Source organism: Phacochoerus africanus, chromosome 15, assembly GCF_016906955.1.
Source record: "Phacochoerus africanus isolate WHEZ1 chromosome 15, ROS_Pafr_v1, whole genome shotgun sequence".
In the NCBI taxonomy this organism is placed as follows: domain Eukaryota; kingdom Metazoa; phylum Chordata; class Mammalia; order Artiodactyla; family Suidae; genus Phacochoerus; species Phacochoerus africanus.
In genome coordinates this window covers 28,701,771-28,723,842 of record NC_062558.1, presented here as the reverse complement: position 1 = coordinate 28,723,842, position 22,072 = coordinate 28,701,771, and the positions used below count along the sequence as shown (strand labels likewise).

Here is a 22,072-nt window from a genome sequence, read left to right as displayed (position 1 = left end):
AGCCAGGGCAGCCCCTCGCAGAGCCTGTCCACTCTGGAAGAGCCGCAAGCAACGATCTCACTCCCGGGAACATACAGAGAACAATACGTGAGCCCTGGAGGCACTCGAAGAAGGTCCAAACACTGCAATCAACCCAAGCGGCACCTAAGGAATAAACCGATCACGTGGCATGGATCCCCATGACAAGATACTATCTCTACAGAAGTTAAAATTCATCAGCTAGGAGTTCCCGAGTGGTGCATCGAGTTAAAGATCCAGAGTTGTCACCGTAGCAGCTCGGGTCGCTGCCCAGGATCCCTGGCCCAGGAACTTCCACATGCTATGGACCAAAAAATACAAATAATAATTCATCAACTAGATGTAACAAGTACCAACACACTGCTAAATGCTATTTTTAAAAATAATAATAATAGGGGAGCTCCCTGGTGGCCTAGTGTTAAGGATCTGGCATCGTCACCACGAGGGATTAAACCTGCATCCTCATGGACACTATGTGGGGTTCTTAACCTGCTGAGCCATGACGGGAACTTCCTGTTTTTTTTTTTTCTCTGTATTACGCTTCTTCTTTTTTTTGGTCTTTTTAGAGTTGCACCGGCGGCACATAGAGGTTCCCAGGCTAGGGGTCAAATCGGAGCTCTAGCTGCCGGCCTACACCACAGCTCACAGCAAGGCAGGATCTGAGCTACATCTGTGACCTACACCACAGCTCATGGCCACGCAGAATCCTTAACCCACTGAGCAAGGCCAGGGATCAAATCTGTGTCTTCAAGGGTGAGAGTTGGGTTTGTTGACTGCTGAGCCACAACGAGAACTCCCTGTTTTTGTTTTTGTTTTTTTTCTCTGTATTACACTTCTCATCCTCAAAACAATCGTAGAAAATACGTACTGTTTCAGTCTCTGTTTATAGGGAAACTGAGGCACCGAGCGACATTTCACAGCTGGTAAGAAGCCATGGGGGATGGGAACCCACGCCATCAAAATCCCTGCTGGTAACCACTTGGGTCCGCTTGCCTGTCTCAACATGGAGAGGAAATTACTAGGTTGAGTTATATAAAAAGCTGTCAATATTCGACCATTTTTGACCTACAAAACCAGCAGAGGCCTAGGGCTCATTCTAATAGCAAACTGCAGCACCGCACACACAGGAAGACACATCCACATGCATTTGTGCATTTTTCCAGCCTAGAGATGAGTCGGGGCCCCAGGCTGTGCAAGAAACCACGCACAGGCCTGCGTAAATATGACAACATTTTCAGAAAAGCTCATGTCCGAGGGAGAAGTGGCAGGGAGAAGACTCAAGCGACCAGAAGGTCACCTGTCATCTTTTTTTTTTTTTAAATAAAAGGCAGCCTCCTCCCTGGTGGCCTGTGGTCCAGCCTCCTGGTTGGAGGCTGGTTGGAATCTTCCTCCCCTCTCTCCATGGTAGCCTTCTGCCCCCCCCACCCCTGACCCCACACAGCTCATCCATGAGCAGCGGGTCCCCAGGGCCTGGTCTCCAGAGCCTCTCCACTCAGGCAGGAGAAGCTCTCCCCACCTAGGATCCAGTTGCATTTAATTGCAGGCTTCAGGTTTCTGGACGCAGGCCCAGAGGCCTTCGGGGCCGAAGGCGTGGGCCATTTTCTTCCTCTTTTCAATAAAGCCGGGAAGCAAGCAGCATGTGGCATCAGGGGTCTGTTCCCAGAGCGCGGGGCACCTGCTCCTTAGGGACGTGGCTGTGGCATGGGAGACCCCACCCAGGAGAATCATCTGTGGCTCATCATGGGTGGGGGGACAGCCTAGGGGCACATTTTTTTCTCTGGCCCTTCACTGGAGCCAGATACCCCGCTGGATTTGAAGGAATTAAGAAAAAAAAGAGAGAGGTTCCCACTGTGGCTCATCAGGTTATGTAGCCCCCCAGAGTGTCCGTGAGGATGCAGGTTCAATCCCTGGCCTCGCTCAGTGGGTTAAGGATCCAGTGTTACCCTGAGCTGTGGTGTAGGTCGCAGATGCAGCTTGGATCTGGCATTGCTGTGGCTGTGGTGTAGGCCAGCAGCTACAGCTCTGATTCGACCCCTAGCCTAGGAACCTCTATGTACCATAAGTGTGGCGAGAGAAAGAAAGAGGAGAAAAAACACACAAACACATATCCCTACTTCACACCACTCTTTCCCTGCTTCAAAACTTCCAAATGATTATCTCTCTGCTTCTAGATTTTTTTTTTACTTCATTTAAAAAAAAAAATTTGGAGTTCCCGTCGTGGCGCAGTGGTTAACGAATCCGACTAGGAACCATGAGGTTGCGGGTTCGATCCCTGGCCTCGCTCAGTGGGTTAAGGATCCGGTGCTGCCGTGAGCTGTGGTGTAGGAGGCAGACTCGGCTTGTATCCCACGTTGCTGTGGCTCTGCCATAGGCTGGTGGCTACAGCTCCAATTAGCCCCCTAGCCTGGGAACCTCCATATGCCGTGGGAGCAGCCCAAGAAATGGCAAAAAGACAAAAAAAAAAATTTGGCCCTCCCCATGGCATTCATAAGTTCTCAGGCCAGGGAATCAAACCTGCACCATAGCAGCAACCCAAGCCGCTGCAGTGACAACACAGGATCATTAACCAGCTACACCACAAGGAAACTCCACATCTCATTTTCTTCTCCGGCATAGACAGCCCTTTACAGTTTGCAGGCCCTCTCTTCACTCTGTGTCTCTCACCCACAGCCCCAGGTCAAGGCCAAGACACTGCAAAGTCACTTGATTCCACAGTCACTGGCGGCAGGGACACACAGGTTCTCAATGACTGGGTTGCACCTGGCTGCTGGGGGTTCTCGGGGCAAGTGCCGGCTCTGTTTCTTCTCGATGCTGTAACAAATGATCCCAAACATGGTGGTCTAAAGCAGCGCAAGTATATTTATTATCTCGTAGTTCTGGAAGTCAGAAGTCCGAAGTGGATCATACACAGCTAAAATCAGGGTGTCAGCAGGGCTGTGTTCCTGCTGCCGGCTCTTGGAAAGAATGAATTCCTTGTTTTTTTCCAGCCTCTAGAGGCTGCCTGCACTCCTGGGCTCCTTGCCCCTTCCTCCATCCTCAAAGCCGGCAGCACAACATCTTCAAACCTCTGGGACTAACCTCTGGCCTCCTCGGAATAAGGACACTTGTGATGACTCTGAGCCCACCTGGATTATCCAGGTAACATCCCCATCTCAAGGTCAAATGACTGGCATCCTTAATTCCATTTGCAATCTTAATTCCCCTTTGCCATAGAACATAAAAACGCCCCAGGCTCTGGGGTTTAGGGACACGCACGCCTCTGGAGGAGACCATTATCCTCTTTGCCACAGGCTCCAAAAACCTCTGGACCTTGAGGGAACTGCTCCCTCTGACGGCCCACCCCACAAACACTGACCTCAGGCAGGCAACTGTCAACTCCACGGGGCTCAGTCTCTCCACTCTCATAAAGCAAGGGCAGGCACATCCCATTCTGTCACCTACATAGTGGATACATACCCCAGAGGTGCCCAGGGTAGCTTTTGATGAAAATGAGAATCTGGCAGAGCCCTGTGGCATATCACTAGAGACTTCCCTAAGATGACAACAAAGAGCTCATCCGTCAATTTTCTCAGGCACCTTTTTTTTTCTTGGACCAGCGACAAATCACCCTATTGTTTATCCCCTACTCCAGCAAGACCCTTAACAGGGAAGACGCCCTGTTGAAACCTCCTTCACGTTCCTGCATTCTAGGTCAAGGATGCTGCTGGCACCAAGAAAGCACATAACCTCTGGGGAAAAGAAAAGGTACAACCGAAAGGTACAAGTGACCTGCAGCACGACCCTCATGCTTGGAAAACTGCCCAAGGACCAAGCCCTTACTACACAGCTGACGTTGGCCAGAAACAGGGGCAGGCGGTTAGCAGGGACGGGGAAGCAGAGGTCACCCAGTGCACCAAACAGCACAGCCACTCAGGGCATCCTCGGTGTGGGTCAGCACCCCCCAACCCATGGCTGCTGATGACCACACCTCACTGACCCCTGCCCAGGAGCCGGTCCCCAGGCACAGGCAAGTCCTGACCCGTGACTCCATAATGACATTAACAATACTAACCATCGCAATATGACATTTGATATAAATACTCTCCTTGCTTCAAAAACCCCGTGCGTCTCTTTGCTGCCGGAAAATCTGGGAGGAGGATGCCAAGACCCAGAGAAGTTGTACAAAAATTACACAGCAACACAGCAGTCAGGATGGGTCGCACATACCTAGTGCCCACCCCATGGCCTGCCTCCCGGTCCTGATCCTCCCAGCAGCTCCACCTAATCCTCCCCCCACCTCCTTTCCACCCGGTATCTAGAAAAGGCCCCTTTCTCCTGCCCTGGCTCCCTTGATGCCCCCTCCCCCTCCCCTCTACCTTTCTCCAAGGGAAACCTCCCCCCCAACCCTCACTGGTGTCAAACGGAGCCCTCCACACCTCCTTGGCTGCCATCCAAACATCCTAGAGATGTTCTTTACAGCACAAGGAGCTCAGAGGCATCCCGGACACATGGCCAGGGGCCCAAAGGGCACAAAGAGAGCAGCAAGGGCCAGAAGGTCACAAAGCAAACCTGCAGAGTGACGCCTGGGGTGCACGCAAGCTTCCGCCTCAGCATTCCCACAGGGAGAAGCTCAGTTCCAAGAGGCTCTGCGACAAGGGGCAGCAGCCAGCCGGAGCCCAGGTGCCACGAGATGCAGCTTCCTGCCCGCAGCTCTGGCTGCTATTTATAGTCTAGACAGTGGGGTCAGCTTCCTGAGAGGCAGAGCCCAGGAGCCTGTGAGGAGCCCGGGAGGGTGACCCTGAGGGGGATGGACCAGGCCGGGGCAGAGAGGTGGGCACGTGATGGACACAGGCCACCCCCCACCCCCACTCCAACCCTGGTCCAGAGTCCAAGGAAAAGGGAGACATGAGGAAAGGTCAAGCCCTGCCTGTGACAGCGACCCACCAAGAGAAGGCGCTTACAAGCTGGGTGCCCTGAGCCAATGACATCTGTGCCTTGATGTCCCTACCATTCAACGGGGAAATGAACGGTTCTGGCCTCAACTGTTATTGTGGTCATTGCGATGCTCAGGTTACTGTGCGGCTTAAAGGAGCTAACATAAAGCAATGCGTAGTGAGCTTGCCGTACAACCTCTGCCAGCTCAGGGCCCCACCCCACCCCCAGCCGCGCCCAGAGACCAGACAAAGAGGTGGAGAGGGGGCTGGCCTGCACACAACCCGTCCACGACAGGTCACCATCACAGAGGCCACCCCACGTGCCCTAACCCACCACAGGCCCCGAGGAAGCAAGAAAGACATTCACCCCCATTTTTTTTTTTTTTTTGGTCCAAGCCCTTGGCACATGGAAGTTCCCCGGCCAGGGATTGAACTCACACCATAGCAGGGACAACACTGGATCCCTAACCACTAGGCCACCAGGGAATTTCCATTTATCCCCATTTTCAGAGGTAGACCCTGAGGGGCAGAGTGCAAGAAGAACCCAGCCCAGCTCAGCAGTAACAAACCTGACTGGTATCCATGAGGACATGGTCTCTGGTATTGCTCATCAGGTTAAGGACCTGGCATTGCCATGAGTTGCGGTGTAGGTTGCAGACACAGCTTGGATCTGGGGTTGCTGTGGCTGTAGCGTAGGCTGGTAGATGCAGCTCTGATTCGACCCCTAGCATGGGAACGTCCATATGTCACAGGTGCAGCCTAAAAAGCAAAAAAATAAAAATTAAATAAATAAATAAATAAATAAGATGACCAGAGAAGGACCCACAGAGCATCTGAGCAAAGATGACATCTGAGCAAAGATGGCAAAGAAATGACACAAGCAGCATGGACACCTGTAGGAAGAGTGTTGCAGGCAGAGCAAGTGCAAAGGCCCTGAGGCAGGAGCATGTCAGTGCATTTCAGCAAAGAGGCCAGCAGGGCTGGTTCAGAGTGAGCAACGGGAGGGGAGCCAGAATGGGAATGGAGTGTTGGGCCTTGGGCCTTGTCAGCAAGATAAGGAGTTGGCTTTGTTTACTTTTATTTTTTTGGTTTTTTGGGGCCACACCTGCAGCATATGGAAGTTCCCAGGCTAAGGGTCAAATCAGAGCTGCAGCTGCTGGCCTGCATCACAGCCACAGAAATGCAGGATCCGAGCTGCATCTGCCATCTACACTACAGCTCACGGCAATGCTGGATCCTTAACCCACTGAGTGAGGCCAGGGATCAAACCCACATGCTCAGGGACACTAGTCGGGCTCATTACCACTGAGCCGAAACAGGAACTCCAAGGAGCTGGCTTTTATGCTGACTAAGAGGGAGAGCTCTGAGCCAGGAGAGACAGGTCTGAAAGAAAGCCTTTTGTTTGTTTGTCTGTTTTCTTTTTCGGCTGCCCCTCAGCATATAGAGTTCCCAGGCCAAGGAAGAGATCTGAGCCACAGTTGTGACCAATGCCAATGCAGGTCCCTTAACCCACTCTGCCAGGCCAGGGATTAAACCTGTGTCCTGGCATTACAGAAACACCACCAATCCCAATCCCATTGTGCCACAACAGGAACTCTGCAAGAAAACCCTCTGGCTGCCATGTAGGCAACCCATAGTCAGGTAAGGAGGCTACTGCACCAGTCCTAGCAAATGATGACGGGAGCTGTACTCATATCCTGGAGCTGCAATCACAAATTACCACAAACTAGGTGGCTTCAGACAATACTAATTTATTCTTTCATGGTTCTGGTGGGTGGGTGGGTTCCTTTCTGAAGCTCTCTGAGAGTCTGTTCCATGGACCAAGCCAACCATCCTTGGAGTTCCTATGCATCACTCCAATCTCTGCCTCTGCCTGCACATGGCCTCCATCTTCTTCAAAGGGCACCAGTACCATTGGATTGAAGGCTGAGCTACTCCAGCATGATCTCATCTTAACTAATTACATCTGCAAGGACCCTATTTCCAAATAAGGTCTCCTCCTGAGGCTCTGGGAAGAATGTAAATAGGGGTTGGGGGGAGAAACACTATTCCACCCAGTACAGTGGCTGAGATGGAGTGTGGGTAGCAGAGGTGGGCAAAGGTGAAAATGGTTAAAAACACCTAGGAGGGAACTCCATCCAATCACGTGTGATATAACATGATGGAAGATAGTATGAGAAAAAGTATGTATGTATATGTATGACTGGGGCACTTGGCTGTACAGCAGAAATTGACAGAATATTGGAAATCGACTATAATTTTTTTTTAATTTTTTAAATTTAAAAGGAGTTCCTACTGTGGTGCAACGGGATTGGTGGCATCTTGGGAGCACTGGGACGCAGGTTCAATCCCCAGCCCAGCACAGTGGGTTAAGGATCCGGCGTTGCCGCAGCTGCAGCTTAGGTCAAGACTGTAGCTTAGATCTGATCCCTGGCCGGGGAACTCCAAATGCCACGGGCCAGCCAAAAGTGAAAAAAAAATTTTTTTTTTATTAAAAAAAAAATACCTAAAAGGGTGGGAGATGGCACTGGTGGGGGTAGAGGGGCAGGAAAAGCAGGCCACCCCCCAATCTCTCCCCCTACTTTTGTCCTCTCTGGTTTCACTGGTCATAGGGGTTACCCAGGAGACACCACTACACATAAACCCCACCAGAATCCCACCCTACAAACCTAGCCTGAGCCCCCAGGACATGGGGGATCCCTGACTTCGTTTGGGCTCTGCAGTATCCCTGCCAGCACCACCCCCCTACTCTACTCCTGGTCCGGAGGCCTGGCAGACAAGCCCAGCTGAGCCCTGGGGCAGCTCATCCCTGGCCCCCCACCTCGGCCCAGCAGGCTTCCCTCGTTAGCCTAACGAGCAGGGCCCCGGTGCCAGGCGGTTGCCATGGCCACGGAAGCAGCACCGCAGCGCTGGGTGATGCTCCCAGAGGGTCTGTGGCAGGCATGGGAGTTCAACCTGAGGACAAGCAGCGACCCCCGAGGAACTGCCTCCCCATAGGGCCCACTCCGTGCACCTTTGGGCCTGGCCTCGGGGACTTTTGACTGCCAGCATCTCCCACAGAGGCCCCCAGGGCCACAAAGAAAAATCCACTCCCCACCCCTCCATAGCACAGTTATTGCAGGGGCAGCCGGCCAACAGGAGGTCAGAGGTCAGCAGGCACCTGGGCAGACAGGCCTCCAAGACATCAAGAAGGGTCTGGATTTCATGCAACAAGTGCTGGGAAGCCCTGAGGGATCAAGGGGCTCTGAGTGAGGTCGGGTCACTTACCCATGGTGGCCCCACCTGGCAGCTGCTGGCACAGACAGGATTATGGGAACAGGATGCTAGGAGGCCAGGGAGAAGATGGGGAAGGCAGCTGGGGTGACCCCCAGGCCACTGGCCCAGCCACATACTCAAGGAGGAAGCCCAGGCTGGGATTCTGGGGTCTGGGGGAAACCATGGGCCCACTTTGGGACAGATCAGGTCTAGAGCCCCTTTGGGACATCTGGGAAGGAGGCTGCTGGCCCCACCCGCCTGGCACAAGGGTGGGTTTCGTGGGTTTATGAGCCATGCACGGGAAGGACAGGGGCTAGAACCTGGCCTGCAGGATTGACTCATGCCTCAAATGGTCCCCCAGCTCCCTCTGAGGAGCCTCACCACTCCCTCTGAGGTCGTGCATCATTCATCACCCCATTTCCCTGGTGGGTAAACCGAGGAGCTCTGCACCAAGGCTCTGTTTACTTGTCCTAGGGTGCAGCGCATAGCCAGCGAGAGGCAGACACGGGACTCCGCCCCGTGCCTCATCCAAGCTCCATTCACAAGCCCTGAAACACAAACACAGCACGAAAAACCAAGCCAACCCCAGGAGACAGGAGGCAGAAATCTGAGCACCCCCTCCCCCCAGGGCCGGGAAGACACACCCACATGTGCGCTCCAGCGGGTGGCAGGCTGTCACTCTCATCCGATTCCACATGGGGGTTACTTTTTCCCCCACTTCCTTTCCAGCTCAGAGAAATATCCCAGGGTCAGCAGAAGAAAGCAGAAACATCTGAAAGCATCAGCAGAGCACCAAGGCTGGAATGTGAGCCCAGAGGCCCCTCAGCGTGGACATAATTGCAGCACTGCCACCACAGACTAGTCCAGGCTGGGCCCCGGGTGCAGAACAGACAGAGGTGACACTCCACCCAGGAGTGGTAAGCTTGTCACCTACCCCACTCCAGGGCCCTCCCTCAGGCCAAGTGGTTCACAAGGGCCCCAGGGCCTCCAATAGGCATCTTTTCCTTCCAAGTCACTTACTGTCATCTTCCCAAGTCCCACCCAAAACCCCCAAAGACCCTGGTTCTTGCCCAGGGTCTGCCCTTGTATAAGACACTCCACTGGGCCAGGCCTTGGTTCCCTCCTGGAATCATCTGTCAGGAGACCACGTACCCACCACCCCACATGCATTCAGGGGGAACAAACACGGAAATATCTTGCAAGTCTTTTCACTTTCTCTACTCCTGTCTGCTCCAGCCTCCCCTCAAGAACTGAGATGACTTTCAGGAATGCACACCATGAAATAAAATCAGAGGGGAGCAAGGTCAAGACAAAAAGAAAAATCAGGGACAAACCAATCTGAAATTAGGATGAAATAGGTAAAACCAAAACATAGATCAGATCAGAGAGAGAGGCTGCAAATTTGGCTGAGCTTCCTAACAGCCAAAGCAAAGAGGGAAACAAGATGGGTTCTAAGGGACTTTGCAGAAATTGTGAAAACTACGTAGCCCCTCACAGAAGGTGCTACAGCAACTCTGTAGCCTTGTATGAAGGGCTATAGGCTCCAAGCATCAAAAAAGGTCAAAAAATCATGCCAAAAGTCAGCCCAACTGCCTGCAGCCTTAACCATCCCAACTTTCCTACTGCATTCTACAACAGCATCAGTGTAACTCAGCAAGAACAGGGAGCTAGGCAAAGGCGAGGGGGGGGGGAGCGGTGGTTAAGGCCCACCTTGGTGTGAGCCTCAAACTCATAAGCCTCTCTGGGCCCGTTTCTTGACCCTGGAAGGTTATGCCAAAGTTAAAAAGAAAGAGGCTCTTCTGGCCCCTGTCACAATTCCTCAACTTCACAGCAGTAGCCTGCAACAGTCACAGACAATACCTGAATGTGGGGGCCTAGCTGTAGTCCAATAAAATTTTACTTACAGACAGTGCGACTTGATTTCACATAATTTCCCCTGTCACAAAATGTTTGTCTTTTTATTTTTTCCACCCACCAACAAAAAGAAAAAAAATCATTCTTTTTTTTTCCTTCTTCTTAGAGCCTCACCTACAGCATATAGAAGTTCCCAGGCTAGGGGTCAAATTGGAGCTGCAGCTGCCGGCCTACACCACAGCCACAGCAACCCAGATTCAAGCCACGTCTGCAACCTACGCGACAGTTCATAGCAACACCGACTGGATCCTTAACCTACTGAGTGGGGCCAGGGATTGAACCCTCATCCTCATGGATACCAGTTGGGTTCTTAACCCACTGAGCCAGAACAGGACCTCCAGAAAAACCCCTCTTAAATTGCACACCCTAGAACAGGAGATTTGGCCCGTGGGCTGCAGTTTGCTAACCCCTGCTCTATATATTCCAGAAAAAACTCCGAAGATAGTTTAAAGGAGGGATGTAAAATGTAAATATAAAGTGACACTATGTGCACACTTGTTTTCAAAAGGAACACACACATCCACGTCCACCTGAGGCGGGCACAGGACCAGAGTAGCTCCGAGAGGAAAGCTGACCCATGTGCCTCTGCCTCAGGGGACAGAAACACGAGGACAGGAGGGGGAAGCAGACTTCCCTCGACACCTTTGGGCTCGGCTTTAATTTTTCACAGGCCCATGCTTTTTCATTCATTAAAATAAGTTTTTATAAGGCCAGAAGCAAGTGGCAGGGTTTGAGTGCATGCCTTTTGGGGTTTCTGTGTTTTTCAGATGCAAAATAAAAGGGATGTTATTCCCCCCCTAAAAGTTAATCTAGTTGTTATCTACGGAAAGATGTCCATAATGTTAATGTATAGCCTTAAAAAATACAAACACACACACACACACATACATAATATATATGGACCATGATGGCCCTTATGGGCAGCAGGCCTTCGGGATGTATCTGTGCAGAAACAGACAAGGGGAGGCTGAATCATCTCAACGGACCTGGGATTCCTCTGAGCTCGAGTTCAAGGCCCATGGACCTGAGCTCAGAACCGGGGGAGCTCCCCATGGGGCTGCTACCAGTGCTGGAGAAATGACAGCCAGGGAAGGAAATGGGGGATACTGAGCCAGCTCCCCAGGATGGTGGCCTGATAGGACCAAAAAAGGAGGAGGACAGTCAGCCAGTGGCGTGAAGTCTGGTGTTTGGCCCTGAGTCAACAGAGAAGGCACGGCTCCAAGGCCAGGCTGGTCCCACTAGCCGCCTGGGGCTATTTAAATGTATGACAATGAAGTAGCACATAACATTCCCCCCACTAGCTCACTTCAAGAGCTCAATGCCACAGGTGGAGAGTGGCTAAGCGGGTGGGCAGTCAGGGCAGGTCTGGAATGTTCGCACCATCAAAGAAAAGGTCTCCTGGACAGAGGCTGCCCAGGAAGCTGGTGGGCCAGGAAGGGGTGGGAAGATTAGGAAGGTGACTGCTGGAAAATGGACAGAGGGCGGAGGAGCCTGGCCCAGCCCTGGGGAGAGCCTCAGGCTTTGCTCGGAAACAAGACCACAGGGGAGGGGTGGGAGAAAGGGTCCCTCCAAGATGACAGGGCTACACTGGCACCAAGCAGAGAAAAAACACATGAAAGGAGGAGGAAAAAAATCGGACGCTAAGAGCCAGGCCCTGCCTGCTCCTGTACCCAGACTCTTGTTTCATCACCCACCCCTGGGCCTTCTGTTAGGGCAGCCATCAGGCACAGCCACGTGTGACTCTTTAAATGTGAGTTAGTTAAAATGAAATAAAATAACCAGTTCGGTCGTGCTAGCCACATTTCAAGTGCCACACGCACCTAGTAGCTACAGGATGGCAAAGATCTAGGACATTTTCCACCATCACAGGGAGTGACTGGACAGTGCAACTAAGGCAGGTCCTGGGCGGGGGGAGGACTATCCACCCCCACCCAATCCCCACTTAAGGATAAGGAAACTGGGGTGGGAAGGTGGGAGATGTCACTCAAGTTTTTAAGGGAGGGAAGCAGCATTTGAACCAGGTCTGATTTCAAAGGAGCCCTTTCTAGAACCATCCCCACCCCATCCCTGCCACCAGGTGAAGGGGGACCTCGACCCTCCCCCAGGAGACCCTCTGCATCCTGCCCACCAGCCATGCCCCCACTTGCCAGGCTGCCCAAGTCCTCCAAGCTCAGGTCTTGGCAGCATCGGGAAATTAAAGGCAGAGCGGAAAATCTCAGCCTTCCAGGGCCCAGAGCTTGGGCACATTTGTGAATCACCAACCAGCCCAACAGGAGAGAACTCTGCCCGACTCCCGAGAGCAACAAGCCCAGGCCTGGGGCTCCAGTGAAGAGACTATTCCTTCCATTAAAGCATCCCTCCCAGCAGCCCTTCATCCCGTCAGTGAGGACCTGGGTTGGATAGTAAATTCTACAGAGGTGGGGAGCGGGGCCAAAATAGAACAGCTCCTGTGAACTACCGAGACATCCAGTGGGTCCTCACAGCAATAAAATCTGAAGGATCCTCAGTGTCCCCATCTTAGAGATGGGCAAACCGAGGCTCAGAGAAGTTAAATAACCAGTCCAGAGTCACACAGCTTGAAGCTGCAGAGCTGAACATCAAACCCAACGCTCTCGCTTTCTGCCCCCTAATCCTCTCCACTACCCTACCAGCCTGCCCTGCCTGCTGGGGGCAACATGCCCACTGTACAGACCAAGGCACCAGAACTCCGAGAGGGGCAGGGACCAGCCCCTGGGCACTCTGCATGCAAGTGGCCAGGCCAGGATTTCAACTCACCAGACTCACAATGACCAGTGGTGCGGATCTTGGACAAAACCCTCCTAGACTGTCCTCCGCTGTTGGTTTAAGAGGATTCTCTATGGATTTATGAACCAAAAAATTTCTTCCCCCAGAGCTTAGCCTGAGCCCAGATGGGCGTGGCATGGCATTGCCCAGGTAAAAAAGCCTCACTTAGGTCTAAAAGAAATATTAATAATAGGCTTTCTAACCTAAGAAATGACCTAAGTGAGACCTAAGCCTCACTTAGGTCTAAGAGAAATAATATCATAAGCAAAAGTCACACCGCCCTTGCGACCTTGGGCCGGCCTGGCACCTCTGACCTGTGCCCTCATCTGTAAAAAATGGGAAAAAGCTGTCATCTGCCCCAGGACCTCCCAAGGTCTCCAGCTACAAAGTACCCCAGGGCTGACCGCCAGCGCGCCAGCACTCATCTGATGGAGCTTTCTGAAGTCCCTGTTATTCGCTGTGCTAAATAATTCAAAACCATGTTTTCATTTCAAAATAAACACAGCACTGTCGCCAGAGCGAATGCCAAATTTGCATGAATGCTTAAGATTAAATGAGACTTCAAAGAAACTTCAGGCATGCCGCTGGCACTGACACCACCCCCCCAACTCCCGCCCTGCAAATCCTGGGAAGGACAAATTCTCAGTCTCCTGCCCCCTGGAACAAAGATCTGTAGGTGCTGCTCAAATAAGAAACATAATTTCTTTATTCCCATCCTCCAGGCCAGCTCCACAAGCAGGCCTGCTCTAGGTTCATTCTCGCTGCTGCACCAACGTGATGGTGAATAACACCAGGTCCTAATTCTTAAGTTCCATACCCAAACTGTGGGACCTTGGGCACGTCGTTTAGCCTCTCTATGCTTCAATTTCTCCAGCGATAAAATGGGATGATAAGAGCCTTGACTTCACAGGGGGGGTAAAGAAGAGTAAACTGGAAGATTCCTTTTTTTTTTTAATCTTACTTTTATTTTATTTTATAGACGCACCTGTGGCATTATGGCTGCACCCGTGGCATATGGAAGTTTCTGAGCTAGAGGTCAAACCTGAGCTGCAGCTACAGCTGCGGCCTAGGCCACAGCCACTGCAACACCAGATTCCAGCTGCATCTGCAGCTTGGGGCAACGCTGGATCCTTAACCCATTGAGGGAGGCCAGGGATTGAACTCGCATTCTCATGGACACTATGTCAGGTTCTTAACCTGCTGAGCCACAATGGGAACTCCAAGATTCCTATGGAGGGGAGACCTTGGCACTGAGTAGGTGCTTTATAGGTACTGGCTGTTATTGTCATTGCGTTATATACGGTATAATGCAAACGACCAAAAGCTCACTTGACAGGTTGTAAAGTCCCTTCCCCACCTCCAAGGATCCTTAAAAGATACCAGATGACCTTTCCAAAGCATCACTTCCCCACAGGAAACAAAACCCTTTAAGATGACACCCCTGGCCTGACCCTGGGCCGCATGGCCTTCCCCAGGCAGCAGCCCCAGGCTCAGGCCCCCTCCTGCCCCCCTTCCCTGGGCGCCTGACGCAGGAATTACCAGTCCCTTTGCAGGGAGCCCAGCCTCAGAGATGTCACCTGGCGAGGCTGCTGTTGGCACCACAGAGATGAAGAGGAAACGGAGGAGGAGGGAAAAACACACAAAAATAAAAGCTCTCAACCCCCTATTGTCAGCGGCCGTATTTGATGTGGGGGATTTGCTGTACAGAGAGCTGCTGGAAGGAAGAAGCAGAGCCCAGCTCTCCAGCAGGGTGCACCTCTGTTTCTTCCAGAGGGGAGCCCCCTGAGGTTGGGTTAGGCATCGGTATGGACCCCCTCCCCCCCGCCAAAATAAAATCTCCCCGTGAACCCACTTCTTCACCCACAGACCTCAGGTAGGGGCAAGAATACAGTCCTGGGTACACCCCCACCTCGCAGTCAGGGGCGGGATCCAGGCCAGGCAGCCTCCGCATCCAGCCTGAATGGCAAGACGCTGGGGGCCGGGGCTCCTGCGGCCTCTTTCCAAGGCGAGCCAGCGGAAGAGTGTCAGAGCGGCCACCCCCCCCACCCCCACCCCCAAGCTGGAAGAACAATCAACCCTTCCCAGGTCGGGCCTTTCAAGCAGCTAAATTCGTGTTTGCAGAAGCCCTCAGAAATCGTAAGGAGGTGGTATGAGTATTATTAATTGGGGAACAAGAACGGATTATGCCAAATAAATCCTTCCCACGGAAGGCAAACCCTTACCAAGGGAGGGAGGGGGTGCGCGCGGCCCCGCGAGGGGTCTCCATCCCTCACCGGGGCCTGACAGCCACATTACCATTTACATGGATTTATCAATAGTATTGATTCCCCAGCCAGCGTAAATAGCTCGGTGGGAAGAGGCCGGGTCTGGGGCTGGTTCCCGCCCCCACGTCTGGGCACCGCAGACTCCCCGGGCACCCGGCGGAGGCGGCGGTAAATTTCCAAGCAGGGACCAGGCAGCCACCGCGGGGAAGCCAGACAGCGCCCGGGATGTCCTCTCGGCCGCCGCACTACCGCTGCCGATTCACCGCTCACCCCCTGCTCTGGGCCCTCAGCGTGAACCCCACGATCGGACTCGATCTGTGCATCTGTCAAATAGGCTTCAAGGCATCACCTGGCCTTCTCCGTTCTCATCCCAAAAAGCAAAGGTGGGGGGAGGGGGTGGAAAGAAGGTTCCCTCCCTTCACCAGATGCCCAGGCAAAAGGCAAGGCAGCTTCCTTCTCACAAGATTTCCAAGCCACTGTTTTAGGACCCAGGAATAATAATAACAACGGTTACAGTGGTTATAGTAACACATATACAAATACCTTCTATGTATTATCCTTGTCAGTTCTCACAACAACCCTCTGAACTCGGAACTATTATTATCCCATTTTGCAGATGAGAAGTCTGAGGCACAGAGAGGTTAAGTAATTTGTCCAGGGTCACACTGCAGTTAATGTGGCAAAAGTATGATTCCAGCCCAAGGACTTGAGTTGCAGAGTTGGCTATGAATGGCTCAGCTATCCCAGCTCACATCCCTTCCTTTTCTCCGATGGCTGTGCCCCCACCCCATCAAAAAAGAGAAAAAAAAAAAAAGGCCACCCACGACGATGTACACAACAAACAATGACCTGAGACGCCCTCCCAGCTAACTCCCGGCCCGATGAGCCCCATCTATCAAAGCAGCCGCGGGGACCCAGATCTGGTTTAAAAAGGGCAAAGTCAAGGCCACCGATAACAACTCAACAGAACTCCCCCATGCAGCCCACAGGGATCCTCTCCCCTTCCCTCCTCCCTGCCTCCCTCACACATCCTTCCTCCAAATCTGCAAAAGGGAAAAAAAATAATCATAATAAAACCAGTTCTCACCAACGGGGGGGGAGGGGGGAGGAAGGGAGGAGGCTGAGCCGACAGAACAGATCCGCCTCCGCTGCCTGCACCAGACCCTCAGAGCGCCAGAGCGCGCGACAGGCGGCGGGAGGGCACTCGCTTCCAAAAAAATAAACCTACAATGTAAAAATAACGCCGGGCGCCCCACGCTAATTGGGCCCGGGCGACAGCAGCTCGCAGGTACAGCGTGTCTCTCCCTCCCGCCCCGCCTGGCCCTCCCTCCCTCCCTCGAGCTTTTCCCTGCAAGCGTCCAGGGTGGGGAAGGCGAGTCCAACTGGCCCCCCAACTCCTCGCAAGTCTCTGGGGCTGCTCCCCCAGCATTAGGCCGTGGGGCCTCCGGTTCCAACCCAAGTGGGATCATCTCCGAATTCCAACTTCCCAAACTAGTGGCATCCCAAGTATCCGCACAGCCCGGGGGAGGGACCAGAAGGCGGCCCAATGAGGCGTCACCAGCCGCGGGAGGCAGGCCCAGACACCAGGAACACTGGCCCACGGGGGAGGGGGAAGCAAGGGGCGCCTGTCCCCGGGGACCCCCATCCAGAGCCCTCAGGTCCCTCGCCCAGGAGCGATCACCGCCAGAAACCAGCCCCCCTCGGCTGGCGGGAACCCCACCCCCGTGTGCCTTCCACAGCAGCCAGGCCAGGGAGCTGAGGGTGCCATCTCCGGGGGCTCCGCAAACCTGCGCTGCCCTCTGGAAAATAAGGCGCAGTGTCACCCTCCAAGTGAGAAGCTGCTAGGGTAGGAAGGAAGCGCATGGCGGCATTGCCCCCAGGGCTGTAGCACACGTTGGGGGGCTGCCCTGCGCAGTTCCAGGGCGCCCCCCGCCCGCCTACCCACCCCCACGCCACTTCCCTCCTTCCCGCCCCCTCGCTAGGGAGCTGGAGTTCCCCTAAGTTCCCAGGCACCCCCACGCACGCGGGCCGCAGTGTCGATGGGGCGCCTCGCTCCCCAGCAGGCCACCCCCCGAGAGCGCCAACTCGGGAGCGCAGGGGCCCCGCCAACTCCGCCGCGTGCGCCGCCAGATCTTCCCCGATTCCCCCGGAAGCGCGCCCTGCACCTCACCTCGGCCCTCCGCGGGGACCCCGGGCCCCAACTCACCTCGCAGAGGTGGCGGCAGCAGCACCCGGCCTCGAGGTGCGCTCGGGCCGCCCGGGCGCTCAGGCAAGTGGCGGTGCCGAACGGGCTGGGGGCTCACAGCAGGCCCAGCCTCCAGCCGGGACGCGATCCTCCCGCCGCCGCCTCCTAGGGCGCCAGCCCCCGGTCCCCGGTCCGCAACTTGGCGCGCATCGCGGGGCGCAGGGCGCGGGCGCACGGACTCTGGCGGGGCGCAGGCAGACGCGGGGCTCCGGTGCGGCCGGCCTGCCCGCGGCTCCGCTCCGCGGCGGCGGCGGCGGCGGCGGCGGCAGCGGCGGCGGCGGCGGCGGCGGCGGCGGGAGGAGGGGGCGGGGCGGGAGCCCGGGAGGCGGTGGCTCGGCCTCCCGGCTCCTGGCTCCCCGCCCGCACCGACGCGCCCCGGCCCGGCCCCCTCGGGCTCCTTAAAGGGCCCGCGTCGCCTCCCCCTGGGCCTGCGCGCACCCACTCGCGCGTGCACACGCTGCCACACAGACACACACACACTTGGGCTCCACGCCGAGTTTCTTTTTAGCAGCTCCCCGAAGGAGGAAGGAGGGAGAAAGCGCCTCCCCATCCCGCCCCCTCCTCCTGCGGGCGTGTGCCCTCCTCCTCTCCAGCCCCGGATACTTAACTGGAATCGCGTTTCAGCTATTAAATTATAACTCATGAGTGGCCTGTGGACGGGGAGGGGGCGTGAGGGGAGGGCCACACACCAGGCCTTTAAGGGACGCACACAGATGCGCAGGGACACACAGACGGAGGAGAGTTCACTCGGAGGCTGTGGCACACAGTAGGGTGCAGAGCTCTCACGAGTGGACGTGCACACACTGGGCCTCTGCAGAGAGGAGGTCTAACCCAGGTGAACACGCTGGGAAACTCGCAACGCTCCGCAGACGTGCGCGTGGCCTGGGGCATAGACTCAGAAGACATAAGGTCACTCACAGATAAACAAACTCCAGGCAGGAATTCGCACACGGAGGCAGTCACACACACTGTAATGTCCGTTTCCAGAGGGCCCGGGTTTCTGCCTATTTGTGCTCTACCCTTTCACAGTAGGGACTCAGTGTGAACTCCCATTTGGGGACTTTCTGGGACACAAATGCACAGACTTGATGCTGCAAGCCTGTGGTCCGGCTCGCAGTGCACAAGCAGGCAGGGTCAGAGACAAGCACACATGTGGACAGTCCCCTGGCACACAGCAGGCTCTCCCAGCTCCAGCAGAAACCCCACTGGTGGCCCTGACAACTGTGTGTCCTCATTTACCCCCTCCTTCTACCCCTCCTAGGTTGCCCTTTCAAACCCAGGGGAGATCTATTTAAACAGTAGAGGGCACTGGCAGCCCCGACCGACCCTCCCTCCTCCTCTGCTTTCCCCTAAGAAGTAGGAGAGTTTGAATTTTTTTTTTTTTTTCAGTTCAACTTTCCTTTTTTGGAGCGACGTCTCAGCAGATTCAGTTCTGCCATCTGCCAACATCTGAGAACCCCCAGGGGGAGTGGGGAATGGCTGTGGTGGGGAGGCCGCCGTGCGGTTTCCAGGGCCCGGGGTGTGCCTCCCGCCGCCTGCCAGCATGCAGGGATTGCCTGCCTCCCTTGTCGCGAAGTGTCCCTCTTGGCCCCCACAAGGCTGCTCGTGTTCTTTTTTCTAGAGAGCATGGGGGGAAACACCTGAGACTGATGAAACCTGGAAAAAAGGGAAGTGTCTGCGGAGGGGCAAGGAGCCATTTGCAGTTTGGAACAGAAGGGAATTGACGTTCTGGCCCCACCAGCTCCAGGCTGCCCAACTAGACCATGGGAATCCACAGGCAAAAAGCCAGACCTCCAGAAGGAAGGACTAGCCCTTCAGAGGGGCCTGGGGTTGAGGAGGGAGGGTGGGAACTGGGGAGCGCTCCTCAGCCAGTCTCACCCCACCAGGCCGTCGCCTCAGCCCCCACCCCCACCCTCACCCCTTGTCACCTGAGAACACACCCCTGCACTTGCATCTCAATGAGATTTCTGCTCCGGGATTAAGCACGGGGGGGGGGGGGGGGGGGGGTAGAGTCTTAAATTCTGGGCTTCCTTTTCCCAGCTTCTGCCTCCCAAGGCTTGCCCTGGAGCTTTGACTGAGGCTGAGGGCATTGGAGGGGGTCAGGCAGGCAGAGGGACCGTCAGCATTGTAATGTCCCAAGGGTCACCTAGAACCGCCTCAGAGACTCAACGGTTCTGCTTAAGGACAGAAGCACCCAGGCGAGGAGAAGGGGCGGCATTTTTCCCAGGAGGACTTGGCCTCTTTTTTGTCTCTTCGGTTATTAATCCCATCCTCATGAGCTACAGGGAGCAACACAAGTGTATGGAGCTTGGAGCTCATAAATGCCCCCCAAAAAATCCACATTACAAGTGGAGAAACGGAGGCCCTTGGAGATTAAGAACCTGACTTGCTGGTCTCACTCTGCTAGCAATTCCAAATGGGTGACATGAACCCTGGCTCTGGAGGGATGAGCTGAGCCCTGTCACCTAGCTGGGCACAGATTGCCCTCCAAACCCCATTGCTACTCTGTGCTCTGCATTATTAGCTACCAGGCTCTGAGCGGCAGCCCCAGGGATCCACATGTAACTAACAGAAACGGCATCTTTGAAAAATTGCCGAAGAATACTCTGCCCCCAAAACAGCCTCTCTGGAGGGTCCCTACACTCCCCTGGAAACGTGGTTCAGTAAAGAGCATCCCAAAAAGCTCACAAAGCTTTCATGAGGAAAAGACATTCCCATATACCCAGTTCATAGGTGGAGGGACTGAGTTAGGGAAGTCACCCAAGGACGTCAGGAAGCATAAATTAAGTGGCCCTGGCCATATTAGAACAGGTGAAGGCTCTGAGGAGCCAAATTCTCCCTTGGGCTGGGGTCCCGTTGTCCGTCTTCCACTCATTCAACCTTTCCCTCCTAAATACCTGGCAAACTATTAAGCTCATCCCTGCCTCAGGACCTTTGCACTTGCTGTTCCCTTTGCCTGAGATAGCAATCTTCTAACTGCAGGTCCCAGCTCACCATCACATCCAGAGATGCCCTCTCTGACCTTCTGTCTAAATCCCCAAGGCACTCACTAACCCATCCTCCTGTTCGTTCTCTTCACCATTTTTTACCACCTAAAATTATCTTGGGGAGTTCCCATCATGGCTCAGCCGAAACGAACCCAACTAGTATCCACAAGGATGCAGGTTCGATCCTTGGCCTTGCTCAGTGGGTTAAGGATCTGGCATTGCTCTGAGCTGTGGTGTAGGTCTCAGACGTGACTTGGATCTGGCATTGCTGTGGCTGTGTCGTAGGCTGGCAGCTGCAGCTCCAATTCAACCCCTAGCCTGGGAACTTCCATATGCAGTGGGTGAGGCCCTGAAAGACAAAGATAAAATAAAAGATAATAATCTTGGGCCCATGGCTTAAATATTGTCTTTTGTCATCAGAATGTCAGCTCCATACGAGCGCAGACCTCATCTGTCTAGCTCACATCTGTATCCCCAGCACACAGTAGGCACTCAACTGAAATGTACAGAAAATGACAGAACAGGAAGTTCACTGGTGGCGTAGTGGTTAGGATTGGGCGCTTTCCCCCATCTGGGAACTTAGATCCCACACCAAGGTGCTGCCCCGCCAAAAAAAAAAGAGGATAGAGGAACAAATGAATAAATGAAGACAACACAGGGAGAAAAGGAGGTGGAGGTTAGGCTTGGCCCTGGAGAATACAGAAATAACTGGGGATGGCTGGCCTGTTTTTCTAGAGCTCACTCTTCTGGGATATTTTAGAGCTGAACCTTTACTTCCTTCCAAATCTCTCAACTGGGAGATACTCATTCAGGGTCCCTGAGTCCTTATGGGCAGTCATGGCATCAGATCAAACTTCCAGCCGCTCCAGTGGGCTTGCCTCAAAATGGTGCCCCCTGGGCAGGCCTGGAGCAGCCAGGCATCTAGACAGTCAGAACTCAGGCTCCAGGGCACGGTGACCTGAGCCTCCTGGACCCTAGTCGCCCCAAGAGCTCCCCAGGCTCCCCAGGCCATCAGAGCACCCACAAAGGAAACGCCTCCCTCTTAGCATCTCTGCCAGTGACAACTCAAAAGATGTCCCCGACAACATCCATCACCAGGGGCAAGACTCATGTGCACATCAGAACAGTGCACACCCAGGAGATCTTACGTACACTTTTCATATTTTGTCATGCTTTGAAGTGGGGATGGCAGAGTTCCCGTTGTGGCTTAGCGGATTAAGAATGCAACTAGTATCCATGAGGATGCAGGTTCGATCCCTGGCCTCATTCAGTGGGTTAAGGATCTGGAGTTGCTGCAAGCTGCGGAGTAAGTTGCAGATGCGGCTTGGATCTGGCGTTGCTATGGCTGTAGTGTAGGCCAGCAGCTATGGCTCCCATTCAACCCCTAGCCTGGGAACTTTCATATGCTGTGAGTGTGACCCTAAAAAAAAAACAAAAAAGGGGAGGGGAAGGGGGGGATGGCAAACTCAAAAGCCCGCAGGGCCTGGCAGGAATAGCAGGCCTGTGACTGGAGGAGAGGTGAGTAATAGAGATGGGTGGGGCCTGCGGCACACCCCCACGCCTGTCCCCAGGCACTCATAGTCACCCTCTGTTTAAAACACAAGCACAGCCAAGCCAAATACCAAATGCCTGGGTGGGCCACAGTCAGCCAGGGCCAGCTTGTCTGTGACCCCTGCAAAGCCTTAGCTCCCG

At 54.3% G+C, this 22,072-nt stretch overlaps 1 protein-coding gene across 26 annotated transcripts in view; it reads right to left on the bottom strand.

Annotated features, from left to right (window-relative positions):
• NCOR2 (nuclear receptor corepressor 2) overlaps window positions 1-17,603 on the bottom strand; it is a 228,297-nt gene extending 210,694 nt beyond the window's left edge. For 6 of the 26 annotated variants that reach the window (XM_047762205.1, XM_047762204.1, XM_047762209.1 and 3 more), the window contains exon 1: window positions 17,355-17,601. The gene's annotated coding sequence lies outside the window, so the exon portion shown is untranslated. Of the gene's footprint in view, window positions 1-17,354 lie in introns of all 26 variants that reach the window. The other 20 variants (XM_047762224.1, XM_047762216.1, XM_047762213.1 and 17 more) reach the window with 8 other exon arrangements.
• Window positions 17,604-22,072: the final 4,469 nt, after the last annotated feature.